The 26,823-nt window shown below is 44.5% G+C and overlaps 1 protein-coding gene across 1 annotated transcript in view; it reads left to right on the top strand.

Moving 5' to 3' along the window:
* Nucleotides 1-9,099: 9,099 nt before the first annotated feature.
* LOC134845460 (uncharacterized) overlaps nt 9,100-26,823 on the top strand; it is a 68,714-nt gene continuing 50,990 nt past the window's right edge. Inside the window, exon 1 of the mRNA XM_063862350.1 lies at nt 9,100-9,126. The gene's annotated coding sequence lies outside the window, so the exon portion shown is untranslated. The remainder of the gene's footprint in view (nt 9,127-26,823) is intronic.

Below are 26,823 nucleotides of genomic sequence, written 5' to 3'. Positions count from 1 at the left end.
CCCATCCAACCTATCCATGATAGCCTGAGTTCGCCTCTCCATCATCGCGTCTCTCTTCGTGTCAAGAGTCCCAAGAGTCTGCTCTTGTTGAATTCTCAACTTGTCCATGTCATCTCTCAACCGTAACGCTCTCTGCTCAGCTTCCCTCGTTATTCGTGACAAGTTCTTGGCCAAGTCTTTATCCGTTCTCTCCTTCATGCGCTTTTCGCTTCTGCTAACTTCTTATCTGTTGCGGTTGATCTCTTCCCGCAAGTTTTTTCTCTCGACGTGGACAGCCCTTTCTAGTTCACTCATTCTTAAGGATATGTGCTTATTCTGTTCTCCTATGCTGTCCACTATATTGGTCAAGGCGTCTTCGATTGATGCTCCATTGGGCACTATTGGCGCCACAAGTGGCGGTGTCACTCTGTCGGTTTCAGGTAGCTTGTTGCTGGTCGAGACTCGGGTCTTGATTCTCTGCCTCTCTGCTTCGACCTCATGATCCACTTCTTGATCCGCAGGTGGGTTACATAGCCCTGTGTTTCTTTCTTCCCAGTTCGTATCTCCGAATTCGTCATGGTCACAAAGTCTCCTGACTGGCCTGATCCAATTGTGGTCTTGCTTATTGTCCTCACTACACCAAATTGTCCCATGAAGCCAGTCTCTCTATCGTGTATGCGTCATTCTCCTGAGTCGAACTATTGAGGCTAACTTTAGATCCGAAGTCAAGTTTTCCTCTTCCTGGGTTTCTACTTCATTGGCTGTACCCGTTCCCATGGTAAATGGAAAGAAGTTTCCCAAAGTGTTTTTCACTCTTCCTGAAAACGATAAGGACGTTGCCTTTTTCTCCATCACGCAAAGCATCCTAGTGTTGTCTGTAGGTGATCTTGTAGTCGCCACATTTTCAATAAAGATGTCGGACAGTTCCGACATCTCTTATCGGTCCAGAGTCCCGATGGAAGTGGCAAAATCTTGTCATTGTTCAAAGGGAGTAGATTCACTCGCCAATATTCTGTTTCCTCTCCCTTTCCGGTCAATGTCCGTCCCGGTGCTCATCCAGGGCAGGTTCCGGATGGACACCTACCTCTAAAATTGCCTTTGTCCTTCTGAGGACTTTTGACTCCTGGTTTCAATCATTCCGCCTGAAACTTTCTTCCCTTTGTCGGTCCGTGTTCGTGTGATCCTTTCCACAAAAGGATCGCTCATTGCCTTTCTATGTTCTCTGGTATTTATTTACTAGAGCTATTTTTTAGTTTGAGTATCCTTGACTTGTCTAGACTCATTTTCAATTTATCACTTCTTACTGCCTATACACTCAGTTCGATTGCTAGTGTCCTTATTGTTTGACTACTGATAATAATAACACATCACAATAAATTCCAAAAATTTCACTTAAATAGTGACCACAAACCTCCTATGTTATCACACTGCAGCGTGTATACAATTTATTTACAAAAAATTGATTATTAGTTGTAAAATATGAAGCTAGCACAGTCTGATCATATCGAAATTTATAAAAGAAAATGTTCTCACAACCCAATCAAGAACAGATATTAATGATGTAAAACCAAAATTGAAGGAAAATAAAAAAATTTCAATGAAAAACATATGTGTTTTGTACTTTATTCAGTCGCAATGTAAAAGTCAAACTTGTTTCTAAAGAAAAAGCTTTCCCTGTTTGGTGCTGCACCAAACAGACAAATCTTGAAGGCAGTAATTTTCGCAAGTGGGCGTCTATTGCACCCACCGAGTCCTGTGCTACCTGTCTGCCTTCGGATTGCCCGAGCTAGACCTACTAAAATCCTCAGGGCAATCACTTTTCCGAAAAACGATTTGGTTTCAATCCACACAAATCAGTGACAAACTCTTGTTAAAGTTAGGCTTAGTGTAGCGAATATCCGGGTTTAGACCTGTTTTGTTTTAGTCTACTCTTCTATAAAAGGCAAGTTACCAGTGCAGTCACTGGTTTCTAGCCTGAAATTTAATAACCTAATATTCTTTACTATTTACTTTTCTTTTGTCTGCTTAAGTTTTGACAAAAATTAGTACCTTTCCGGATTTGCAAAATTAGGACCCCTCCGGATTGGCAAAATTGGACCCTTCCGGATTGGCAAAAGCAGGACCCCTCCGGATTGGCAAAAAATAGGACCTTTCCGGATTGGCAAAAACAGGACCCTTCCGGATGGGCAAAATTAGGACCCTTCCGGGTTGGCGAAAACACGACCCATCCGGATTGGCAATAATACGACCCTTCCGATTTGGCAAAATTAGGACCCTTCCGGATTGGCAATAACAGGACCCCTCCGGATTGGCAAAATTAGGACCCTACCGGATTGGCAAAAATGAGACCCCTCCGGATTGACAAAAATAGGACCCTTCCGGATTGGCAAAGTTGGGACCCCTCCGGATTGGAAAAAATAGGACCCCTCCGGATTGGCAAAAAAGGACCCTTCCGGATTGGCAAAATAGGACCCCTCCGGATTGGCAAAAATTGGGACCCTTCCGGATTGGGGCCACTCCGAGTTTGTAAAAATAGCGCTTCCGAGACTTTTAAATTTTTCACCCGATACCATACCGGATACGTTCTCCGATGCTATTATGCTGTAGGAACTAACTAGGAAGGGTGTATTTTCCGTCTCTAGACCCTTCCGGATCGAAGCTAAGCCTCTTATTTTGCTATTCTACTCAACTGTGAAGGGTCTTGTAACTAGCCTTGTTTCGACTCGACTTTGATTTTCTGGGTTCCTTAGCCCTCCCTTTTTGTCTAAAACAGCGTACACTTGCCTTATTCAACCGTTACTACCCTTTGGTAGGGGTATAAGGGCTTTCCAAAAAAAATTACAAAACGTGAAGGGTCTATCAATTTCTCTGTAATCCGGAAGGTTATCGGCAAACGGGTTTTAAAACCTGTCGATTTACTAGCGAACGTTGTCCAGACAACAATTTTTACTGTCCTAACTCAAAAATTAAAAAAAAAGTAATTTTGTAGCGTTTCGTTTTTTGAAAAATCAAAGAAAATCGGTTTTTGTTACCCAATTAGTTCCAACCACTTCTTAACTAAACTCACCTGTACTAGCTATTGAACTAGTACGGTCACGATGTAATTTTGCGTTTTTATCCGTTTCAAAACAAATTGATATCTCAAAAATTGCGACTTTTGGGGGGTCAAACTATCGCTATTTTGACCCCAAAAACCGGTCTGCTTACTGTGTTTTTCACTGAAAAACGGCTTAAGAGTATTAATAAGGCTGTATAAATAGTAATACTGGTAATATTATACCCCTCCGGCATTGTTCAATACCCGAATTAGAGTGCTTAACTCGGAAAATCGCAGTTCGGTAAAGGGTCACTACAGTGCAGTCACTGTCGAGCCCCCCACAGATTACTATCCTACTTTTTGTACCAAAAGGGATACAAAAATTGTTAACGATACCCAACAGTCGATTGCTGTTGTCCTTGAGGCCCTTCTTGTCGCTCCTTGCCCTGCTTGTCGGATCAGACTTCTTCTCTAATCCCGAGACCCTTCCAGATTGAGCGCAAATTAGCATTAACGTGCTTAAATACTCCTCCCTTTGTCGGTCCGTGTTCGTGTGATCCTTTCCACAAAAGGATCGCTCATTGCCTTTCTATGTTTCTCTGGTATTTAGTTCCTAGAGCTATCACTTAGTTTGAGTATCCTTGACTTGTCTAGACTCATTTTCATTTTATCACTTCTTACTGCCTATACACTCAGTTCGATTGCTAGTGTCCTTATTGTTTGACTACTGATAATAATAACACATCACAATAAATTCCAAAAATTTCACTTAAATAGTGACCACAAACCTCCTATGTTATCACACTGCAGCGTGTATACAATTTATTTACAAAAAATTGATTATTAGTTGTAAAATATGAAGCTAGCACAGTCTGATCATATCGAAATTTATAAAAGAAAGTGATCTCACAACCCAATCAAGAACAGATATTATTGATGTAAAACCAAAATTGAAGGAAAATATAAAAATTTCAATGAAAAACATATGTATTTTGTACTTTATTCAGTCGCAATGTAAAAGTCAAACTTGTTTCTAAAGAAAAAGTTTTCCCTGTTTGGTGCTGCACCAAACAGACAAATCTTGAAGGCAGTAATTTTCTCAAGTGGGCCTCTATTGCACCCACCGAGTCCTGTGCTACCAATCTGCCTTCGGATTGCCCGAGCTAGACCTACTAAAATCCTCAAGGGAATCACTTTTCCGAAAACCAATTTGGTTTCAACCCACACAAATCAGTGACAAACTCTTGTTAAAGTTAGACTTAGTGTCGCGAATATCCGGGTTTAGACCTGTTTTGTTTTAGTCTACTCTTCTATAAAAGGCAAGTTACCAGTGCAGTCACTGGTTTCTAGCCTGACACTTAATAACCTAATGTTCTTTACTATTTACTTTTCTTTTGTCTGCTTAAGTTTTGACAAAAATTAGTACCTTTCCGGATTTGCAAAATTAGGACCCATCCGGATTGGCAAAAATAGGACCCTTCCGGATTGGCAAAAGCAGGACCCCTCCGCATTGGCAAAAAATAGGACATTTCCGGATTGGCAAAAACAGGACCCTTCCGGAATGGCAAAATTAGGACCCTTCCGGGTTGGCGAAAATCGGACCCATCCGGATTGGCAATAATACGACCCTTCCGGTTTGGCAAAATTAGGACCCTTCCGGATTGGCAATAACAGGACCCCTCCGGATTGGCAAAATTAGGACCCTTCCGGATTGGCAACAGTGAGACCCCTCCGGATTGGCAAAAATAGGACCCTTCCGGATTGGCAAAGTTGAGACCCCTCCGGATTGGCAAAAATAGGACCCCTCCGGATTGGCAAAAAAGGACCCTTCCGGATTGGCAAAATAGGACCCCTCCGGATTGGCAAAAATTGGGACCCTTCCGGATTGGGGCCACTCCGAGTTTGTAAAAATAGCGCTTCCGGGACTTTTAAAATTTTCACCCGAAACCATTCCGGATACGTTCTCCGATGCTATTATAGTGTAGGAACTAACTAGGAAGGGTGTATTTTCCGTCTCTAGACCCTTCCGGATCGAAGCTAAGCCTCTTATTTTGCTATTCTACTCAACTGTGAAGGGTCTTGTAATTAGCCTTGTTTTGACTCGACTTTGATTTTCTGGGTTCCTTAGCCCTCCCTTTTTGTCTAAAACAGCGCACACTTGCCTTTTTCAACCGTTACTACCCTTTGGTAGGGGTATAAGGGCTTTCCAAAAAAAATACAAAACGTGAAGGGCCTATCGATTTCTCTGTAACCCGGAAGGTTATCGGCAAACGGGTTTTAAAACCTGTCGATTTACTAGCGAACGTTGTCCAGACAACAATTTTTACTGTCCTAACTCAAAAATTAAAAAAAAAATTATTTTGTAGCGTTTCGTTTTTTGAAAAATCAAAAAAATTCGGTTTTTGTTACCCAATTAGTTCCAACCACTTCCTAACTAAACTCACCGGTTCTAGCTATTGAACTAGTACGGTCACGATGTAGTTTTGCGTTTTTACCCTTTTCAAAAAAAATTGATATCTCAAAAATTGCGACTTGTGGGGGTCAAACTATCGCTATTTAGACCCCAAAAACCGGTCTGCTTACTGTGTTTTTCACTGAAAAACGGCTTAAGAGTATTAATATAGGCTGTATAAATAGTAATACTGGTAATGTTATACCCCTCCTAAGGTGCTTAACTCGGAAACTCGCAGTTCGGTGATGGGTCACTACAGTGCAGTCACTGTCGAGCCCCCCACAGATTAATATCCTACTTTTTGTACCAAAAGTGATACAAAACTTGTTAACGATACCCAGGAACCGATTGCTGTTGTCCTTGAGGCCCTTCTTGTCGCTCCTTGCACTGCTTGCCGGATCAGACTCCTTCTCTAATCCCGAGACCCTTCCAGATTGAGCGCAAATTAGCATTAACGTGCTTAAATACTCAAACAACCCGTACAGGCACCAGAACCGTGCCACAATTCTGATCGTAACGATCCTGGTTGATATATCTAACAACAACAAACGGGAGGGTTGGATCACATCTCGTCTGGGGGGATGATTTCTACTGATTTTTTACTTTTTTTTTTTTTTTACTTTTTTTGGTTTTTTCGGTTACTTATTTGTTTTTTGTTTTTTTTTTAGGTACTATACTACTTTTTGTTTGATTTCCTGTATATTGTTAAGTGTTTTGGTCACAAACCTCTCAGGGAACGACGGGACAGCCAATCCCCCCACCCTTCCTGAAACGTGAATTTTCGGTCTTAAGTAGGTTAAAAAGCTATTCACGGGAATCCGGAAGGCTTCCGCGTTCCGAATTACCCTTCCGCCCAATAGTTAGGGCCTTGTTATGAGCATCCGCTCGGCGAGGAGTGCTCATTAACAGTTCTGCTGGTCATGATGTTAAAAAGAATAACACCCCGAAGCGCCATAAAACATCTATAATAATAATCATAATAACAAAGGATTTAGGAACATAATCCAAGGGTTCGCATAAAACCCAGTCATTGCACTGTTCAAAATTTAGTTTTCAGTTATAAGTTTAAGTTTCTTCAGGTCTCTACAGTTGTTGCATTCGCATAAAATGCGCCAAGTGCATGTGTCTGATTCGTTGTAGCGAGTTTTGAAAAGCTTTGTGTAACATTCGCCCACATGTACATATCGACGGAAAATAAAGCTAAGTTCTAAAATGACTGGCTAGCGTCTAAACACAGCTCTATATGCTTTTCACCGTCTCTGCCAAAGCCAGTTCATTTGGTGGTCTTCCCAACATCGGGTCGACAAACAAAAACGTTACTATTTCCGTCTTCGATCAGAACGCTCTATTTAACTTAATTACATGCAAAAATAGTGAGCTCATGGCTGGGTCTCAGTATCCCCAGACCACAAAATCACTCCTCAAAACAGGGCTACTGCTTATTTATTATTTTACTATTAATTTTATTCCATAGATAAAAATCATCATCTCCATCGAAGATGGATCAACCCTTTCCGTTAACTCCTAGCTTCTCATGATCTGAAAACGAATTTGGATGTTAATTATATTCGACTCAGGACATGACCAGTAAGCTAAAAGTTTATATATAACAACTTGAGTTCTGGGCCCGACTTCTCCTATTTCTTCTCGGAAGGCTGGACATGTCGTCTCAACACCCTTCCTAGTTCTCGTGAACTGCTCAGTAACGATTGTAGCGGCACAATCGTTACAACCCGGAGTGGTTTCTGACAATTTCTAATCACAATCTCAATCCTCTGTCGTTTCTCCATTGTTCTTGTCCTTGAGAATTCTCTCCTTCTGATTTCGCAGTTTCATTGTGTGCGAAATAAAAAAAAAAAAGGTTACGTGTCTTTCACGTCCAAATCGAAAAATTAAAAATTAGCTTGTCAGTCAAAACTGACCGTTCCCGGTTTGTCTGACCGTTCAATTAACTTCCCTAATTCACAAAAACAATCAATCTTCTAGGTTAGATGTTGCAATAAAAATTCGAATGCGAAATTGCGTTTTGACCAGTCTGGTCCATTGTCACATTTACCCGTTTTTTTTTTAGCTTCAGCAGTAGGAGTGAAAGCTACTTTCGTTGAAATTTTGGGTTTGGAGCACGAGAATGGAAAATATAACGATATGCTAGAACTTGGGTTTGATTCGGCAGAATTTGAAGTAGCTCCGGTAGCTCTGTAATCGAAATTCAAAAACATTGGACAGAGCCCATTTTTGATAAGGAAATTTTTCAGATGTTTTTCATACAGGACATACTGATGTAAAACATTTTCAATGCTCACAAGGATAAGTTCGGATCGCAATGGTTGAATATCATACCGCGTAAAATTCTAAGATTGAAATTGTCAAATCGGCTGCTTAGAATTGCTTTTGGACTCCGCTTAGGTTCAAAAATTTGTGGAAAACTATATTGCGTTTGCAAAAAAGATGCAACCGAAGCTGGATAACATTGCCAATTTTGCATCAAATTGCATGGAGATTCCTTAGTAATTCAAATTTGAATGTCCTAATAAAGCAAGGGCTCGATTCTACTTACACTTTTCTGTTTCAAAGCCACGACACCTCCACATGACAGATCAGAAGCGACCAGATGGTTTGACGCTCGTCTCTGAGTGATGGTAGGCAGCTCTTGTGGGATGTAACTGTATGGACTCCCTAGCCCCTAGTAGAATAAGCACAGGCTCGGTTTGTTACCCCCGGAACGGCTGAGGCGGAAGATCGAAAGACTGACAAATGTAGCGATTTAATTAATAATGAATATATTTTTCAACCAATGGCTTTTGAAGTTCAGTATGCCACTGGCTTCAGCTCTGAGATTTTTCTGAATAAACTTTGTAAGAACTTGAGCACGTGTACCGAGGAAACCAGGGCAGGTAGTTTTTTAAGCAGAGAATCTCCCTTGCAAAACAGGTTGCGAACGCTGACTATGTACTCGGCCCTTTTGATGATGAAACTACTTTCGAAGACGTTTTTATTCATAGAGCCAAGGGAACAACAGCGCAGCTTTTTATAAGTTTTATGAAAGACCCGTAGTCTCATCTCAGGTCTCTTTATTTATAAGAAATTTAAAATGTTATTTCAAACGTTTTCGCACATTTTGTGCATCATCAGGATTAAAAGTTTTACAATATTTACAAAACGATCACAGATCTGGAAAATGAGAAACATGTCTATAGATGCTTTAAAACTTTTTGACCAATCAAATTTAAACAATGTAATTACATAATAAATTACTTTGAGAAGGCTTTATTATTGTAATTTCAAGCAAACGTTTTCGCACATTTTTGTGCATCTTCAGGTTTTAAAAATTCTAAACTATCTGTAAAAAACAATCAAAGATCATAAAAAGTGTCCTACACATCATCATTTCAAAATTTTAAACATTCAACCAATCAAAACTTTACAAATATTACTGAAATTATGTAACAACTATTATGTAACAATTTCAAACATTTTGCCTGAAATTTATTACGTAATCTCTTTATTTATTCTCTTTTTTGAGTCTTTTATTTCCGGTTTATTCTGTGCCGGTGTTGGTTTTTTCTGAATCTGTTTGGCATGATTCCCAACCATGTGACTCTCTTTACTTCTATCCAAGTTATCCAATCCTAATTGTTGTGATAAACTTATTAAATAGTTTCATGTTGGATATGATCGATGAAAACCTGCAGCGCGTGCTCGACCTCCAGTAAAAACATCCAACACACACCTACGACGGCGCGAGACCGGCCCAGGCGACGACCCGAGACGAACCCAGGCGACGACGCGAGGCGGACCCAGACGACGACAAAGAACAGGAGTAGTTTGGTTGTTTGTTTAACCCCTCGCTCTGGGCTAAAGTTCACTCGCGGTTGATACTCCGGACTTTTGGGCTTCTCAGACTATATCCACTCTACCTCTCTGGGTGGACCCGCCAAAGGGTACTGGGTGGGCCCGCCAACGGGTGCTGGGTGGACCCGCCAACGGGTGATGCCGAAGAAGACAGGTGGATCCTCATCGACGACGAGAAGAGGAGATCCGTCGACAGAGGGAATGGAGACAGAAGAGGAGAGTACGCAGGCGTACTGCAGTCAATGCAAGACACATCTCAGAGGTGGTGGCGTGTGGTGTGGAAATTGTGGGTATGTACACGTCCGATGTAGCGGTCTTTCGTCGTCCAAAGCCTGGGAAGATGGCTTTTTGTGTCAACACTGCAAAATTCTGGAAGTTGGCAGCCAACAAACCACAGGCTTATCACAAACCACAGGCTTATCACAGTTCATGGACCGTTTAACGCTGAATGAAACTTCAATTCGTATGAATATCGAAGCGTCAGCAAGCGTTTTACGACCCCCAAAACAAGGTACACTGTTGATTCGTCCACTGCCCGACTACGAGAAAACAAATAAAACTTCGAGATTTGGAATTTTAAGTCATGAACAAGCTGTAGAGGTTTTTCGCAGGGCCTACCAAACATGCGCCGACTGGCAGCCCAATTTGTTTTACCTCCCCAGATGCAACGCAGCCACCGACTTCCTCAAAAAAATGAGTAAGTTACTAGACTCATTTGCAGAAAATGGCTCGAATTCCGAATATTCGCTGAATGCGGCAATGATAATGGCTCCACTGTTGTTGCAAATGTCCGACAAGTCAAACCAAAGGGCAGATATCAAAAATCTTTAGAGACGTCTTGTCTTGTGGGATAAAGATGAAATTGAAGAACTGCTACTTGAGTGTTCAGCTATACAAAAAGCGCTATTGAAAAAACAAAAGAAGCGCGGAAATCAAAGTGTCGCTAAAACGTTCGCAAACAATATGAAACGAGGAAAAGTTGGCGCCGCCATAGCAAATTTATCGGGAGATCCGGGCGGAGGTGTATTGCAGTTACAAGAAGAGGTTGTGAACAAAAATAAAAAGAAAACTGTGAAAGAACATCTACTAGATTTGCATCCAAGACAACGCACCATTCAGTCAGAAGCTGTAATCGACAATTGCGAAGACGAACATATCTTTCATCCCGTGCTATTTGACAGAATAACTGGAGGTCTTATAAGAAAATCCGCGATGCAACTCAGAGGAGCAGCTGGGCCATCCGCAACTGACGCAGTCCAATGGAAAAGGTTTTTGATAGAACACAAACAAGCGTCAAATACGCTCTGCCAGTCTGTGGCCGGGGTAGCGAGAAAGTTGTGCACACAGCACGTTGCCCCTGATTACATAAACAATCTCCGTGATAGTAGGTTAATACCACTGGACAAGATGCCAGGCATCAGACCAATTGGCATAACTGAAGTTTTACGAAGACTAATTGGTAAAGCTGCTCTATCGGTTTTGAAACCATATATCCGTGAAGTTGCCGGTAACAAACAACTTTCTGCAGGCCATGAAGCTGGATGTGAAGCCGCTATTCACGCGATCAGAAAAATGTTTACGGACCATGAGTGCGAAGGATTGCTATTAGTGGATGCCGAGAATGCGTTCAATGAACTCAACAGACAAACAGCCCTGAGAAACATTCAAGTACTGTGCCCTGGATTTTCCAAAATTTGCACTTTTATCGAGAGCCTTCTCAACTCTATCTTTCTGGTGATACCATTCAGTCAGAAGAAGGAACCACACAAGGTGACCCGTTAGCTATGCCTTTTTTTGGAGTTTCAGCAATGCCCATTATCAATGCCACAGAAACACCTGGGTGCAAGCAAGTTTGGATTGCTGACGATGCAACCGGGATAGGAGACATAGACGCCCTCAAGATATGGTGGGACAAAATCTCTACATTCGGACCGAGCTTTGGGTACTATCCGAATGAGAAGAAAACTAAAGTTCTTGTCAAACCAGAGTTTGAGGAAAAAGCCAGGGAGATATTCAAGAAATCGAGCGTAGAAGTTCTCACGGAAGGACAGCGAGTTCTTGGATCGGTTGTTGGAAGCCAGAAGTTTGTTGAACAATACGTATCAGGTTTGGTGGAAGAATGGCTTGCTGAGCTACAGACGCTTAGCGACATTGCAAAAACGGAGCCACAGGCCGCACTATCTTGTCTGACCCATGGCTTGCAAAGCAAGTACACTTTCTTACTCAGAACCACACCTGACATCATCGAGTTAGTTCAGCCAATACAAACATTCATAGAGGATACCTTATTGCCCAACATTTTTGGTCGAGCTATATCTGACGAATTGATGAGAGTAGCGAAGTTACCTTGTAGAGAAGGAGGCCTTGGTATTATTGATCTGACTCGTCAGAGTTTTCTTGAAAAGTCACTCTACATCAGTGAACCTCTAATCGAGTCTGTTGTTTCTGGAAGCTTTGAACTCATGGAAAGTATCTTCAGCCTACAGCAAAGAAGAAAAAATCAAGTGTACAAGAGCAATCGAGCAGAATGAAAGCAACGTTTGACCGAAGTTCTTGATGAATGCTCGAATGATCTCAAAAGAATGGTACTGCTAGCAAGTGAACGAGGGGCTTCTGCATGGTTAACGATGTTACCGATTGAAACTGAAGGTTTCTCACTAACTAAGTCAAATTTTCGTGATGCGTTATGTCTGAGATACGGCCTGACTCCCGATCCCATGCCTGTCAAATGTGCCTGTTCCAAAGATTTTAACGTTGAACATGCGTTGAGCTGCTCAAAGGGCGGCTTCCCAATAGTTCGCCACAACGAAATACGTGATTTGTTTGCAAATGTTCTGTCACAAGTTTGCCACGATGTAGCACTTGAACCTCAGCTGCAAGAAGTAGACCGGACTCTAACACCAGGTTCAAATTCTCAAGCTGGCGCAAGATTGGACATCAGTGCAAGTGGTGTTTGGGGAGGTAGATTTGAGAAAACTCTGTTTGACGTTCGAGTATTCAGTCCACTCTGTAAAACCAACAGTGGACCAATTCAACAGACATACCGACGTCATGAGACAGAAAAAAGGAGGAATTACAAATCGCGAGTGCTCGAAATTGAAGGTGCGTCGTTCTGCCCAATAGTCTTATCCACCTCGGGGGGTCAGGCTCCCGCCACACAAGCACTAGTAAAACGACTTGCCACCCTACTATCAGAAAAACTCGACATTCCACGCCCTATCACAACAAGCTGGCTACGGAACCGATTGAGCATGGCCATCACTCGATCCTGTATCATGTGTCTGAGAGGTGCACGATCGATGTGCCAGTCGGTCATATTTGGAAGTTTGACCTTGAGAGAAGCAAAAAAACACTTGATTTTGGAGTGAAATTTAATTTTTCAAAATTTCGAATGGAACCTGTCATGCACGATTTTCTCGCGAGAACTGAAAATCAGAAAAAGAGATCAGAACAATTGAGTCGAAAACGCGGGAAAGTCGCAAGAAAAAGCAGTAGGAAATTGCTATTCGCAATTTCCATCACTATAATAATCGAGAGTAGAGCTGTCCCATCTGTGACAGAGACGAGAGCATTCCCTCGAATTGGATCATAACGACTGGAGTATTATTCGGAACTGGACTAGAGTGAACCTTCGGTGGAAAGGTGGACAGCTAGAGTGTCCCAATGGTTCACGAGAACTTACAGTCTAGAGAAAAAACTTATTCTTATTATTAAAACTGACTGACATTGGACTCATTTTAGTTACTTTATTAATTCTTGAGTTGCTTACCGACTTATTTACTTCCTGGTTCTTGAGCGTGCTACAATGTGAGTACTTAATTTAAATTCCTAGAGTGTGTTTTATAATTGTGATGTTGAGGTAAGGCGAGTTTTAGGTTGATCCATCTGAAATGGATCAAAGTTACACTGTCTAATAAAAAGTAACTTAACGGATTGTTCCAACCCGGTTTTTAACGGCGTTCATGTATTTTGGGTATCTAGAGACCTAAGTATGGGGACGTTTCTAATTCTAGAGTGGGGGGATATTTTAGTAGTAGCCTTTAAGCTGTAACGGGTCGTAGTCTCATGTCACAAGCGAACCGAACTGGCTCCGACCGTTCTTGAGGTAGAAAAACACAAGAGATAGTGTCCCTGACCCTTGAGCCAGTGGTTATAGGGCCTATTTTTCTTAAGCCTCATGTGTGACTGCAGTAGACGAATGTTACATAGTGTTTTTATGGCGCTCCTGGGTGTTTACGACATCAAGACTACGGAGTCGAACCCACTTGAGACAGCTTCGGGCTGAATGCCCATTCTAGAGTACCGGCGGTACGGTTCGACAGGAACGTGCAAACCTTCCGGTTGTACCGTGATAGCTTTTTAAGAAAACTCGAGAAAATTTCCTGGTACGCTCTCCGAACGAGGCTTAGCTAACCGAGTAAAGGGGGGCAACTAGGGAGACAAAAACACGAGCAAAAAGACAAAAAGCAAAACAAAAACCAAAAAAGAATAGAAAAAGGAACAAAAACCATAAAACGAAAAAAGACAGTGACTTTGACACCAGATTAGTTGGATCAAACCTTTATATTAATTAAATAGTATACCCATACTGTTTTACAAAATCGATCGTTTCGATCAACCTAGCAATTTAAACCAGTAAACTGAATAAAGTGCCCGAAGTGGGGCGTCGTCAAGGGTTTTCAGATAGCTTGGAACTTAGCTGGACCAATAGGAGACTTGACTGGAAGAGGTGACCAGCCGAGTGGGAAAGTGGTTCAGGGACACTTGAGCTGAACCAATAGGAGACTTGACTGGAAGAGGTGACCAGCCGAGTGGGAAAGTGGTTCAGGGACACTTGAGCTGAACCAATAGGAGACTGGACTGGAACAGGTGACCAGTGAGTGGGAAAGCAGCCAAGAAGGATTTGGCAATTCTCGAGTTCTCAAGTTGGGCAGAACGGGTATCGTTAGAATCCACATTACATTATAGGAGATAAGTGTAAAATTGGATAAGCGAAATCCCCCAGTTTTGAGGAACGTTTTTACTTGAGCAGGCCTGGAAACAGGTCTACGGTTTTCTCTTGAGAGGTTTAGCACCCGGCGCTTAAAGTAATTTTTAGGCTTAAGAAGGGGGGCTAGAAAGGGGGGAGGTTAGAAGGGGGACTGGTTAAGTTAGAGGTTGGCGGTTGTAAATTGTAAAAAAGGGGGAAATTAGAGTAACTAATTAGTCGACATCGTTGACTTAGTTACATTAGAAATTAACACGCGTTGGTAATATTAGGTGGAGATCCAAAATTCAACTCGAGTTAAGACTGGTACGCTGGTTGGTTTGGTAGGGGGGACCGGATATAAACAGCTTTTGTGATACCCCACAAGATCACTAGTGGGGGGAGGAACGCGTGGCAATTAGGTACCAGACATTTTTTTTCGACGAAAGGTAGACATTGGTCACCTTTGAATTTCAGGTGGGCTCATTTTTCTGTTTTTATTATTTTTCTTACTTAGATTTTTGTTGCATTTTAGTGAAGATTTGTGTTTGGTTATAAAAAAAAAAAAAGAGGGGGGTCAGCATTTGGCTTTTAAGAGAGGGTTTTTGGGAAAATTTTACTAGAGCTTGAGTGGTGGTACAAGGTACGGTGATACAAGAAGACCCTACAACGAGGAAGACACTCCGTGACGAGTCTTGGGACAGTACCGAAGAAGTCTTGGGACAGTGGTCTTGGGACAGGGTCTTGGGACAGTGGTCTTGGGACAGTGGTCTTGGGACAGTGGTCTTGGGACAGGGTCTTGGGACAGTGGTCTTGGGACGGGGTCTTGGGACAGTGGTCTTGGGACAAGGGTCTTGGGACAGGGTCTTGGGACAGGGTCTTGGGACAGTGGTCTTGGGACAGGGTCTTGGGACAGGGGTCTTGGGACAGTGGTCTTGGGACAGGGTCTTGGGACAGTGGTCTTGGGACAGGGTCTTGGGACAGTGGTCTTGGGACAGTGGTCTTGGGACAAGGGTCTTGGGACACTGGTCTTGGGACAGTAGTCTTGGGACACTAGCCTTGGGACAGTAGTCTTGGGACACCAGCCTTGGGACACTGGTCTTGGGACACTACCCTTGGGACACTAGTCTTGGGACAGTAGTCTTGGGACACTAGCCTTGGGACACTAGTCTTGGGACACTAGTCTTGGGACACTAGCCTTGGGACACTGGTCTTGGGACACTAGCCTTGGGACACTGGTCTTGGGACACTACCCTTGGGACACTAGTCTTGGGACAGTAGTCTTGGGACAGTAGTCTTGGGACACTAGCCATGGGACACTAGTCTTGGGACAGTAGTCTTGGTACAAGGGTCTTAGGACACTAGCGGAGAGTACTGTGATAGTGACGAATAGTCTTGGGACGGTATAAAAATTGAAGTAGAATCACAACAAGTGTGTCTTAAGACAGAATAAGACAAATCGAAATAGGTACGGTTAAGACCAAATTAAGGAAAGTTTAACGGAGGTTTTAGAAAGAGAATTGGATAAGGTTTTTAACACGTTGTACAGAATTTGTTACCACAAAAAAAAAAATATTTTTTTTACCCTTAGAATAGAATCGTGTATATAATAAAATTGTAAATAGGAGCAGTTGTAAATAGAAATAATGAGGCGGAGTAGGGTACCGGTGCTCGAAAAAAGGTCAATTGGATCAAACACGAAATATAATTCATCGCTGCGCGGAACGACATCAACGGGCCCAAAGATAACGAAGACGAACTTTTCAGTTAACATGGTCAGCACAAGGAGTACAGCGGAGAACAGGGCGAAAGAGGGCATGGAAGGGGAGCGAGTAGAACCCACCATCGAGATTGATCTAGAGACACCCGATCAAAGTGTGGATGAAACAAGGAAGATGGCGACAGAGTCAACTCCAATGCCCAATGCAGAGGAACCGAACCAGAAACCCATAGAGTTCTCACCGATAGACGACGCTGAAGATGCAATAGGCAACACCGAAGAAACGGTGAAAGAAGACTCTCAAGTAAAGAGGACATCTTTTACGGAAAAATTGGGAATAATGTTCGGAATAAAAACAAAAGAAAACGTGACTGAAGAACCAAAAGCAGAAAGAGCACGAACATTTGGGACAGTAAGCACGAAGACCTCAGAAGCCAATTCAAGAGAGGAACAAGCTAAAGCAGAGGCTACGGCCGAAGAGAGACCGACAGCTGACCATGAAGAGACTACCATTGAGCTGGGTGACTTGTTGGCGAAATTAAATCAGATTGACAAAAGACTTAAGCACAGTGAAGAAGACAGAGAGGTGATAAAAAAGGAGATAAGATACAACAAGCACGAGTATCTAGACAGTTATTTTAACCTAGCTAAGGCAACAGATGAGAGACTCAAGGAAATGTCAGATAAGGTAGAAGCCACCAATGAAGAACGGGAAAAGAACATCAAAACAGACATGCAACAGTTGAAGAACCGATATGATGATGTCAACAGCCAATTAGGGAGCCTGGAAAGGAGAATGGACACAATGAGCAAGAGTCAAGCTGAGAGTTCGTGTGCAATACAGGCGAAGTTGGATGCAATCTTGAGAGGTTCCACTCCACAAGAAAGACCGGCAGCGGATCGTACGCAAAGCACCAGAGTTGACTTTGTAGAACCACAAAGGAACAAACGACAATCGAAACCGTTGCCCTTAACCAGGGATACGAGAAGCATAGCACCAACAGCTGCGAAAACAATAATGAAGAATGGAACGTCGAATACAACGACTGCTCCGGGAGATTCAACAGCTAACAGCAACACAGGACCGGATGCTATGACATGGGCCAGCACTTGGGAGATGATGAACAGGACTCTAGAGGCCTTCGCCACGAGGAACACTGACTCGAGCGACAGGAGAGAGGGAAAATCAAGAAAGACATTCAAGAAGCCAAAAGAATTCAAGGACGACTCCGATGGATGCATTGACACTTGGGTGGAAGTGATGAGATTACATCTAGAACAAGACAACTTGAGTGACGAAAGACAAGCATGTACAGCCATACTGAGCAACTTGGAAGGAACGGCATTAAAATGCGTGGTCGCAAAGAAGGAGGAAGAACGCGACACCGCGGACAAGATCTTCGAGATATTGCTGAATCGATTCGGGTCAGGCATGAAGGGTCACCAAGCGATGATGCGATTTGAAAAGAGAAGGCAGAGGGACGACGAGTCAATAGATCGGTTCCTAGATGACCTCGAGAGCTTGAGAAGGAGGAGTGACCCAGAGGAGTCGACAAATAGACGGAACTTTAGCATTGCCTCGAAGTTCATCGATGGGGTGAAAAGTGATGACTTAAGGACAATGTTAGCAACATACTACACATTGTCGAAGGACAGCGCACCCACCCCAGAAGAAATGAGACAGAAATCAGGAGAATACATGCTGATGAAACCTAAGAAGTACTCATATTCCGAAAACAGGAACACGCAAGGGGGAAGCCAACCCCAGAGGTCATCATGGTACAAACCTAGAGATGATATGGACAAGCGCAGATCATGCGCGAACTGCGGGTCAGCGGATTATCATGTGGCTGACTGCACAACGTACAAACAAGGCATGAAGAGCCTAGGTTATGCACCGGATGAAGAGGATATGAGCCAGATGGAGGAACACGAGTACTATAATGGCTTAATCATCAAGATAGGCGCCAGATGCTTCTTCTGTAACCAGGAGGGGCACTTCAGAATGGATTGTCCCTTGTTTTGGGAAGCGGTCAAGGACCAGAATCACCCCAAACATAAGTTGGCATTAGCGGCGGTGCAGAATCAGCGGAACAGGCAAAACGAGTTTGAATCTAGGAACTTGGGGGCACCAAACACCGAATTGCCGACGAAGACAGTGAAAGCTGTTACACATGTTAGCGGTGCGTTAGAGCCCGCGGCCGGAAGCTCTCTAGAGATAAATTATGAGAAAGCGGCGACGGAAGCAATTGCCAAAGTGAAACAAGATCTGGCTGCGAAAGAAATAGAGCAACGACTAAAGTTGGAGATCGAAAGACAGAATTTTAACGAAGCATTAACCGGATCGAACTCAATACCAGAGGCTAGAACGGGCTCAATGAAGACCGGGAATTGTAACACCGTGAAAATGGTGACAGGTAAACCTTTTGGAATATCGAAAATCGGAGCAAGAATAATGTCGATAATCACAGTGGGCGGACACGAGGTAACCAGAAACTTGAGCGAGCCGAGCGACCAGACGATAATGCACATTGACGTGTATGCAGACTACTTGAGTGGAATAAGTCCACAAACGACTTCTAGAGCGCTCAGGGCACTACTCACGAGAGGGGGCAGCAAATCGGTACGTGTTGATAATAGGTACACTGAAGCTTATGGTCCACACGAGGTCATGCTAAATATAGATGGAATCAACATCTATACCAAGACGATGATAACATGCGACGAAGACCTAATTGGACAAATCTATGTAGGGAAAGAAGAATTGAAAGTAAGATCGATTGGACACTGTGCTATGCTCGAAGAAGATGCAATGCACATCGGGACGGAAGCAGACGTGACAGGGCACGTGCTAGACATAAATGGCAAAAAGACTCAGTTACGTGGATTACTCGACACGGGAGCAGTCTTGAGCGTCATACCAATCGAAACATGGGAAAAGATGGGCTTTGACAAAGGTGACTTGATAGACTCGAGAATACGGCTGTCAGCTGCAAACAAAGGGGCCCTTCGGGTGTTGGGCAGGACGCCGATAATAGCCCTCAATTTGGGGGAACGTAACCTGTGGATGAGCTTCATCGTGGTAGAAAACCTAGATGAATCTGACCAATTCATTTTGGGCAGAGACTTCATCAGGAATTTCGACGTAACGATTGATCTAAATAATGCAATGTTCAGGATACGGAACCCGGATAGGAGGTACGCAATCAAACCGGTAAATTTAATAATGGCGAATGAAAACAAAGCACCGGTATTCTTGAGTAGGAGAGTGAGGTTAAAAGCTAATGAAGCGGCAATCGTAAGCTTGAGGATGAAAAATTATAATGAACTAAGTGACAACAAGCAAGTGTGTATAGTTCCGAATCCCAATAGTCAAAGCGCTGCTGTTTTAGGAAGATCATTTTCGATAACGAAGAGCGGCCTCTGCGTCAGTGTCTTGTTGAATACCCTTGATATACCGATCACGATACAGAGAGGGAGGAAGCTGGGATATGCTTTACCAGTTAAAACTCGATACGAAACAATTGAAAACTCAAAACAAAATGAAGTTGTTGATTGTCCTAATCACAGGGACAAAATTGGTATGTTGAGACGATTGCAGAGAATAAAAGATTCTTCAAGTTTTATCAAATCACTTAAGTCAGAAACGGACGATGGGCTTTCGAGCTGTTCGAACTTTCCAGAGCGACCCACACTAGATGAAAGGCAAACTGATAAACCGGTTCTGCCGGAGATTGAACATTTAAGGGGCAAACTGAAAGATGAACAGCTCGAAGCTATCAAGGACGTACTAGAGCGGAACGAGGAGGTTTTTTCAAGGCATAAGGCGGATATCGGGTGTTGTAATTTTGTTGAACATGAAATAGAACTTGAGGAAAACGCGGTGCCACACAGGGAGGGGGCGAGGCGCATGACCCCACACAAATCGGACGCGTGTAGAAAAGAAATCGAAACGTTACTAGAGTATGACATGATAGAACCATCCAAGTCACCGTGGGCGTGTGGAGTAGTGATGGCCAAAAAGAAAGGCGACCAGTTGAGGTTTTGTTGTGACTTTCGATACCTGAACTCCGTCACGGTGAAGGATGCCTATCCCATACCTAGAATTGATGAGAGCCTCTCGAAGTTAGGTGATGCGAAATTTTTTACGACTCTTGATTTAGGCTCGGCCTTTTGGCAGGTACCATTAAGGAAGCAAGACAGGGACAAGACAGGGTTCGCCTGCGAGTTGGGTCTGTTTCAATGGAAACGGATGCCGTTTGGACTCTGCAATGCAACAGCCACGTTTCAGCGGCTGATGGCACACGCGTTGATAGGCGTGACGAAGAAGTACGGCAACCTGGTAATGTGCTATGTGGACGACGTGGTAATAGCAACGCCAACACTAGAAGACCACATTGAGAGGCTTGACGAGGTGTTCGCGTGCATGAAAAGATCGGGGCTGAAGTGTAAACCATCAAAGTGCGAGATACTCAAGGACTCGATTAAATACTTGGGCAGGATGGTAGATAAACACGGTATCAGACCTGACCCAGACGCCGTGGAAGCAGTCCTAACCTGGAAATCACCGAAGACGGAGCACCAGCTGATGAGCTTCCTGGGTTTCGCCAACTATTATAGAGAATTCATCAAGGGCTATGCGGACAAGGTATACCCGATGCAACAATTAATGAGACACAAGGGCAAGAAGTTCACGTGGAACAACGCGGCAGAAGAGTCATTCCAGAGAATAAAGAAAGAGCTGTGTGAGGCACCAGTACTGGGTATGCCGACTGAGAAGGGGATGTACGTGCTAGACACGGATGCGTCAGTAGTCGCTATTTCTGGGATTCTCCATCAAGAACAAGAATGGAATGGGAAGACAGTCTTGAGACCAATAGCATACGGGAGCAAGGTCCTAAGTGACACAGAAATGAAGTACGGAGCACCGAAAGCAGAGATGTTTGCGGTGGTCACCTTTGTCGAAAAATACAGAGCATACTTAGGCAGTGAGCCCTTCAAGCTGCGAGTCGACAACCGAGCACTAAGCTGGCTGAAAACGTACTCAATGGACCAGAGCTATATTGGGAGGTGGATAGTTCGCTTGGATGGATACAACATGATAATTGAGCACAGAACACGAGATAAACATCAAAATGCTGACAGCTTGAGTAAGAAGACGGAGTTCTACGAGAGGCAAGAACAAAGAGAGGCGGACAGACCTGAGATCAAAGACGGCTTCTCCTTCATGGACAAAGAAACGTACCACAGTCTTCCACTCACGAGATGGCTGGACAAATCAGCCAAACCGATTGAAGATCATCCCGAATTGCCGGAAGAGCCTCTTGAAAAGACCATCTTGAAGAAAAGCAGAAGGATTCCGATAGGAATAATGCTCAAGTCCAAGATCGTGAGGGAAACACTTAAGGCAAAAGGTTATCATCTCATCCAGGTAGAGGAGGGAACGGTCCGAATAGATGAAGACTTAATGAGGTTGCTTGAGAAACTATCAGATGACAAGCCCGTGATCCAAGGGAAAGGTCAGGAGGCACCGGAACTAACCATACTTCGGAGAGAAGAAACAGTGAACAATACTGACGTCTCAAAAGGAAGCATCACTGATAGCAGGGAAGTTGTGCGATCACTAGTTGAAAAAATCCCCGAAAAAATTCTGGAACAGACAAAAGTCAAGGATAAGAAAGTAACATTCAGAGAAGAAGTTGAACACCTGGGACTAGATCAAGAGTCCGGGGAGTGGTCCAGATTCATGGAAAAAGACGAAACCGGAGAAGGGAAATTGTCCGGGGAGCGTGAAGAATGGGATGAAGACTCGGATGAGAGCAGCGAAGACCAAGACAGTCTATGCATGATACTGGCGGAAGAGAAGATAAGACAGCACGACAGGGAATTACAGACGGATCCATCTTCAGGGACGTACAATCTGGAAATACAAGAGGTACGAGGTGGTGAAGAGCTCGAGAAAATAGCAGTTTCAAGAAAACCACTAAGGGAACTATCGTGCAACTCAAACGTCAGAACGAATCTGGTACCAGAAGACGACATGAAAATCGTGAAAAGGATGATATGTGTGAAGCTGAGCGATGACATCCACAACCCTGGTGAAATGAATGGACAGATCATGGCGCTAAAGGAGCACGTTAAGGCGAGATACAGGCTGTCTGACCTAATAAGGGCCCAGAAGAATGACAAAATGACAAGTAACCTCTCCAAATGGATCCATTCGGGAGTCAAGGAGAAGGGGGAACTTGAGGAAGACAGCTACAAGATCTTGAGCCAGTTCTACAAAGAAAAGAGAGACTTACTTTATCACACAGCTGAAGGGGTGGTAGCGTGCAAGAGAAGAGATGAGGAAAAAATATTACACAAACACAACCTCATCATACTACCACAATTGTACCAAACGGAGGTGCTTTTCAGATCACACGACCAGATGGGCCACCAGGGGATAGATAAAGTACAACAAAGGATACTTCACAGGTTCGACTGGCCGGGAATGAGAAAAGCTTGCGAGAGATGGGTGAATGCCTGCCTAGCATGCCTTCAAGTAAAAGACCCAAGGAAGATGAAGTTTCCCCTCAAGTCTGTCGAAAGTTCGGAATTCAATGAAGTGGTGCAGATAGACCATCAGAAAATCTGCATGACGGAGTCGGGTTATAACCAAATACTAGTTATAATAGATCACTTCACCAAGTTGGCGGAAGCGGTTCCGTGCCAGACAGCCTCAGCAGAGGAGACATGTGATCACCTGATAACGCATTGGATATCGCGGTATGGTTGTCCACTGACTTTCCAGTCGGACAACGGCAAGGCTTTTGTGGGGGACTTGACAAAAGAATTGATGAAGAGATCACACATTGCTCAAGCGCACTCGACGACCTATCATCCACAGACCAATGGGTTGGTAGAGAGACAGAACAGGACACTGGTCAACATGCTCAGGGTGTACTGCTCGAGATACATGACGGACTGGGACAAATACCTGCCACAGGTAGTAGGAGCCTATAATAGTACTCAGCACTCAACGACGGGTATCAGTCCTTTCATGATGTTGACAGGCAGAGAAAGGGCAATGCCTATAACATTCTTCTACCCGGAGTACGAGGGGAAGAGGACGTCACCTCAAGCATACGTGAAGGAAGCGATCAAAAGACAACAAGAGCTAAACGAGCTATGTCGGAGAAACACGGCGCAAGCGCAAATGAGGCAACGCAAGAAATATGACGAAAAGATACTAAGAGCAAAGCCATACGAAGTGGGCCAATACGTGTGGGTCTTCCAAAATGTCATACCGCCCAAGGGAACAAAGAAACTACTCAAGAAATGGAGAGGACCGTTCATGATTACGGAAGTACATCAACAAGGACGGTTCTATCGCTTGAGTACAGGGCGAGCAGCACATTACGAAAATCTGAAGCCTCATGTCCCGTCCCCGGAGGACTGGTGCCTACCAAAAGACATGGAAGGTCTTGAGTACCTGGTGGTGGAACCAGCGTGCGAAGTGAATGAGAAAGGCACTAGAGAGAAAAATGATGGTAATGAGAACTTGAGTTTGGACGACAACGAAAAGATAGAAGTGGAGTCGGATGCAGGTTCATTTGTAGAAGAAGACTGGAACGACCCAGAGCAAAACGAGGTACCGAAGTGGATGGAGCCGGATCGACCAACACCACCGGAAACCAGGACTGGCAATCGTAAACGAACAGGTATGAGGTACAATAGGTACGGGGATGACTTCTTGATCGATAAGATACAGCCAGACAAGTTGGGCGATGAACTACTAAGCGCAGGCGAACTGGAAGCCGAAGAGGAATGGCAGGTCATTGACGATGGTGGACATTATCCGCAGGATGATTACTCGACGCCAGAATTGGAGACGGATCTCGAGCAGAGTGAAATAGAAAGGAGGGAGAACACGAACTTGAGGATTCTAGAGTGGATGCGTGATGTCAAAGACGAGAGCCGCGAAGGACAAAGCATTCAGCAAATCGATGTATCAGCAGCAAATTACATGAAGACAGAGGACCCTCTTTTCGGATGGACAGCAACAGACAGGCCACTGGACATCCCCAAGGACAATTCAGACCCGACTACATCGACGGGGACGTCGATAAATATTTTCGTCCGGGGAGTGGGGGTAGGACTTACCCACACCGAAAATTTGATGATAAAGAAGCTCAAGGAAGTGAGGGAAACAAGCGGATTGGAACTGGAGGAAGAAGAACCAGAGCCTACCATAGGAAGGAATTTCAAAACGAAATTCGAAATACCCAATGAATACTCAGAGAACATCATGATAACGGATAGCGACTTCATCCTGTCAAACAGGACCAGCGCGATCTGCATCACGGCGGACATGAGTTTCAAATCAAGATTGGAGGCTGACTTCAAAAGAGAGTACCAGAACGTAGAGTTTCTGTTCAGACAGAGGCCAGGACTGGGAGGCATAGCAGCGCTTCCACCGTCAGTGGCACAAGTCCCGGGCAAATACCTCTGCTTCCTAGTAACGAGAGTCAACGACAGAAACACAATTGATCCCGAACACGTGATATTGGCACTGACAAGACTACGTGACTTCATGATTGAAAGAGGAATAGTGGAGGTCTCGATGCCGGTGTACGACCCAAACAGGGGCAAACTGAGCTCGAGAGAATTGTACGCTATCCTACATGTGGTCTTTGCAGAAACAGAGATAATGGTGCATCTTCACAAGAAGTACTACTTGAGCATCGCCTGAGTCGGGTACATGGAGGTATCAGGTCGGGTGTGAGGGAGGAGTCTTGAGTTAGGTACTGGGGTGCGGCGCAGGTAAAGGGATCTTAAGATGTGATTGGCATGACAATTGAATTTTAAAAGAAAGAATTGATGGTGCTAAAACACAAAATGAATCTGCATGTTCTTAAGGGAAAATCCAATCGAATTGCTTTAAGTGATATGAGAATGATAAGATTTTAACGATATGGGTAGAAGGGGGTCTCTAGGTTAGGAACGTGACATGCTAAGTTTTAATGAGCTTTCTGTTTTCAGATCGAGTTTGAAAAACAAAGTTGAAAATCCAACTACACTCAAGCGAGAAACAGAAAGAGAGAATCTTGATTGAACACGCGATAATCCGAATCTACAGCAAGTACTTGCAAGAGAACATTTCTAGAGAATTCTTCAATTGGGTAATACTTGAGTTGGTAAGGTAATTCTTGAGTTGGTAAGGTAATTCTTGAGCTGGTTAACATCTACCTATATACATCCCGAAGTTGCAAAAATGGCAGACCGATTCTGGAACTCCGTGCCCGCGGCTCTGAAGAAGCCCACTCTTGACGAGCTGTACAGACGCTTGAGGGACCTGGACTACACCCAGATAGACGAGAGAATGGCGGTGATGCTGAATGCGATCCTCCAGTTGGAGGACCAGGGTGAGTGCAGGGAGTCTGCGACGGAGGCTGTCTTGATGGTCGGCTACACCACCGAGGGCATATCAAATCGAGAACAGACCAGATGGTTATCTTGGAATGCGGATGGAGGAGTAAGGGGTTTTGACTTGGCAAGAAATCCTGGCCTGAGTAACAACACCGAACACGGCGCAGGAGAGTTTCCGCTACCGACGAGACCAACAGCAAGATCCACAGGCCAGAGCTCGAGTAAGGTGCCGTCGATGTCGCGAGCGCAACAGACGACAGAGGCATATCCGGATCTGGGGGTTCTAAAGAAAGAGCTCGAGAAGGCGCTGAAGGAAAGGAATAAAGCGAACCTCGATCGGGATCAGGCGAAGCTGGACAGGGAGAAGCTTCAGCTGGAGAGAGACCAGGCAGTCGACGAGCGAGATCAGACGTCGAAATTACTTGAGATGCTAAGGGCTGAACATCAGCAGGAGCTGAGGGTGCGGGAGAACGTCGCAAATCGTGATCAACTGAAGTCGGAGTTGGAAAGGATAGAACAGCGACAACGCGAGCTTGACGCACAGAAGGGAGCCAGGTCAAACGAACGAGTGGTGACCAGCTCGAGGCCAGAGTCGCGCATGGAGGTGGATGAAGCTCCCAGGGCTAGAGGACGGTTCAACCTTGACCGCGAGGCCAGAGAACACATGAGCGAAGGGTTAGAGGTCTGGATACCGAATGACGTGACGCCTTCCTTGCGCAACCTAGAGACACAACCTGTACGTCCTCTGATGGATGTGGTGTTACCAGGATATACCCCAACCTCGACCTCGAGTGGCAGTCAGGTGAGTGGCGCCTCATCGCGCCTGAAGGAGCTAGGCGAGAAATTGCAGCAGCAGAGTCGTGAAAGATCGACAAGGCCAGAGCTTCCCCCAACTTGGAGAGAACAGCCGGTCAGGAATGTCGTGATCGCAAGCTATAAGAAGAATACAGAAGGGAACTACCACAGGCACAATCGGCTGGACTGGAGTGCGGAACAGGGAGCCAGGAGGAACTGCTTCCATGACGCAGCCTGGGTGGAGTATCTAGCGCCACCTCGTGTGCCAGAGGGTGCAGTTCACCTAATTATAGGGGATAGCCTGGTGCGGGTGTTGACCCAGATACGGTCACATTGGCAGACAGGAGTCTTGAGTTTCGCTGGAGCTGCCACGCCACAGATGTTGGCAACCCTGGACATGCTAGGGATGACCAAAGTTTACACAGTGACCCTGATGGTTGGGACCAACGACGTGTCAAGGGGAGAAGCGAGGAAAGTAGCGAGGCTGTGCGACAAGATGAGCTGCCTTCTTGAGGAACTGAGGATCCAGATGGACCCCATCCTGCTGACGGTATGCACGGTCCCCTACAACATGATGTTTGATCAGCACGCCCTAGAGATGAACCAGAAGG

Source organism: Symsagittifera roscoffensis, chromosome 5 (genome assembly GCF_963678635.1).
Source record: "Symsagittifera roscoffensis chromosome 5, txSymRosc1.1, whole genome shotgun sequence".
Lineage (NCBI taxonomy): Eukaryota > Metazoa > Xenacoelomorpha > Acoela > Convolutidae > Symsagittifera > Symsagittifera roscoffensis.
The sequence above is the reverse complement of the archived record's forward strand: the minus strand, read 5'-3'. Positions and strand labels throughout refer to the sequence as shown.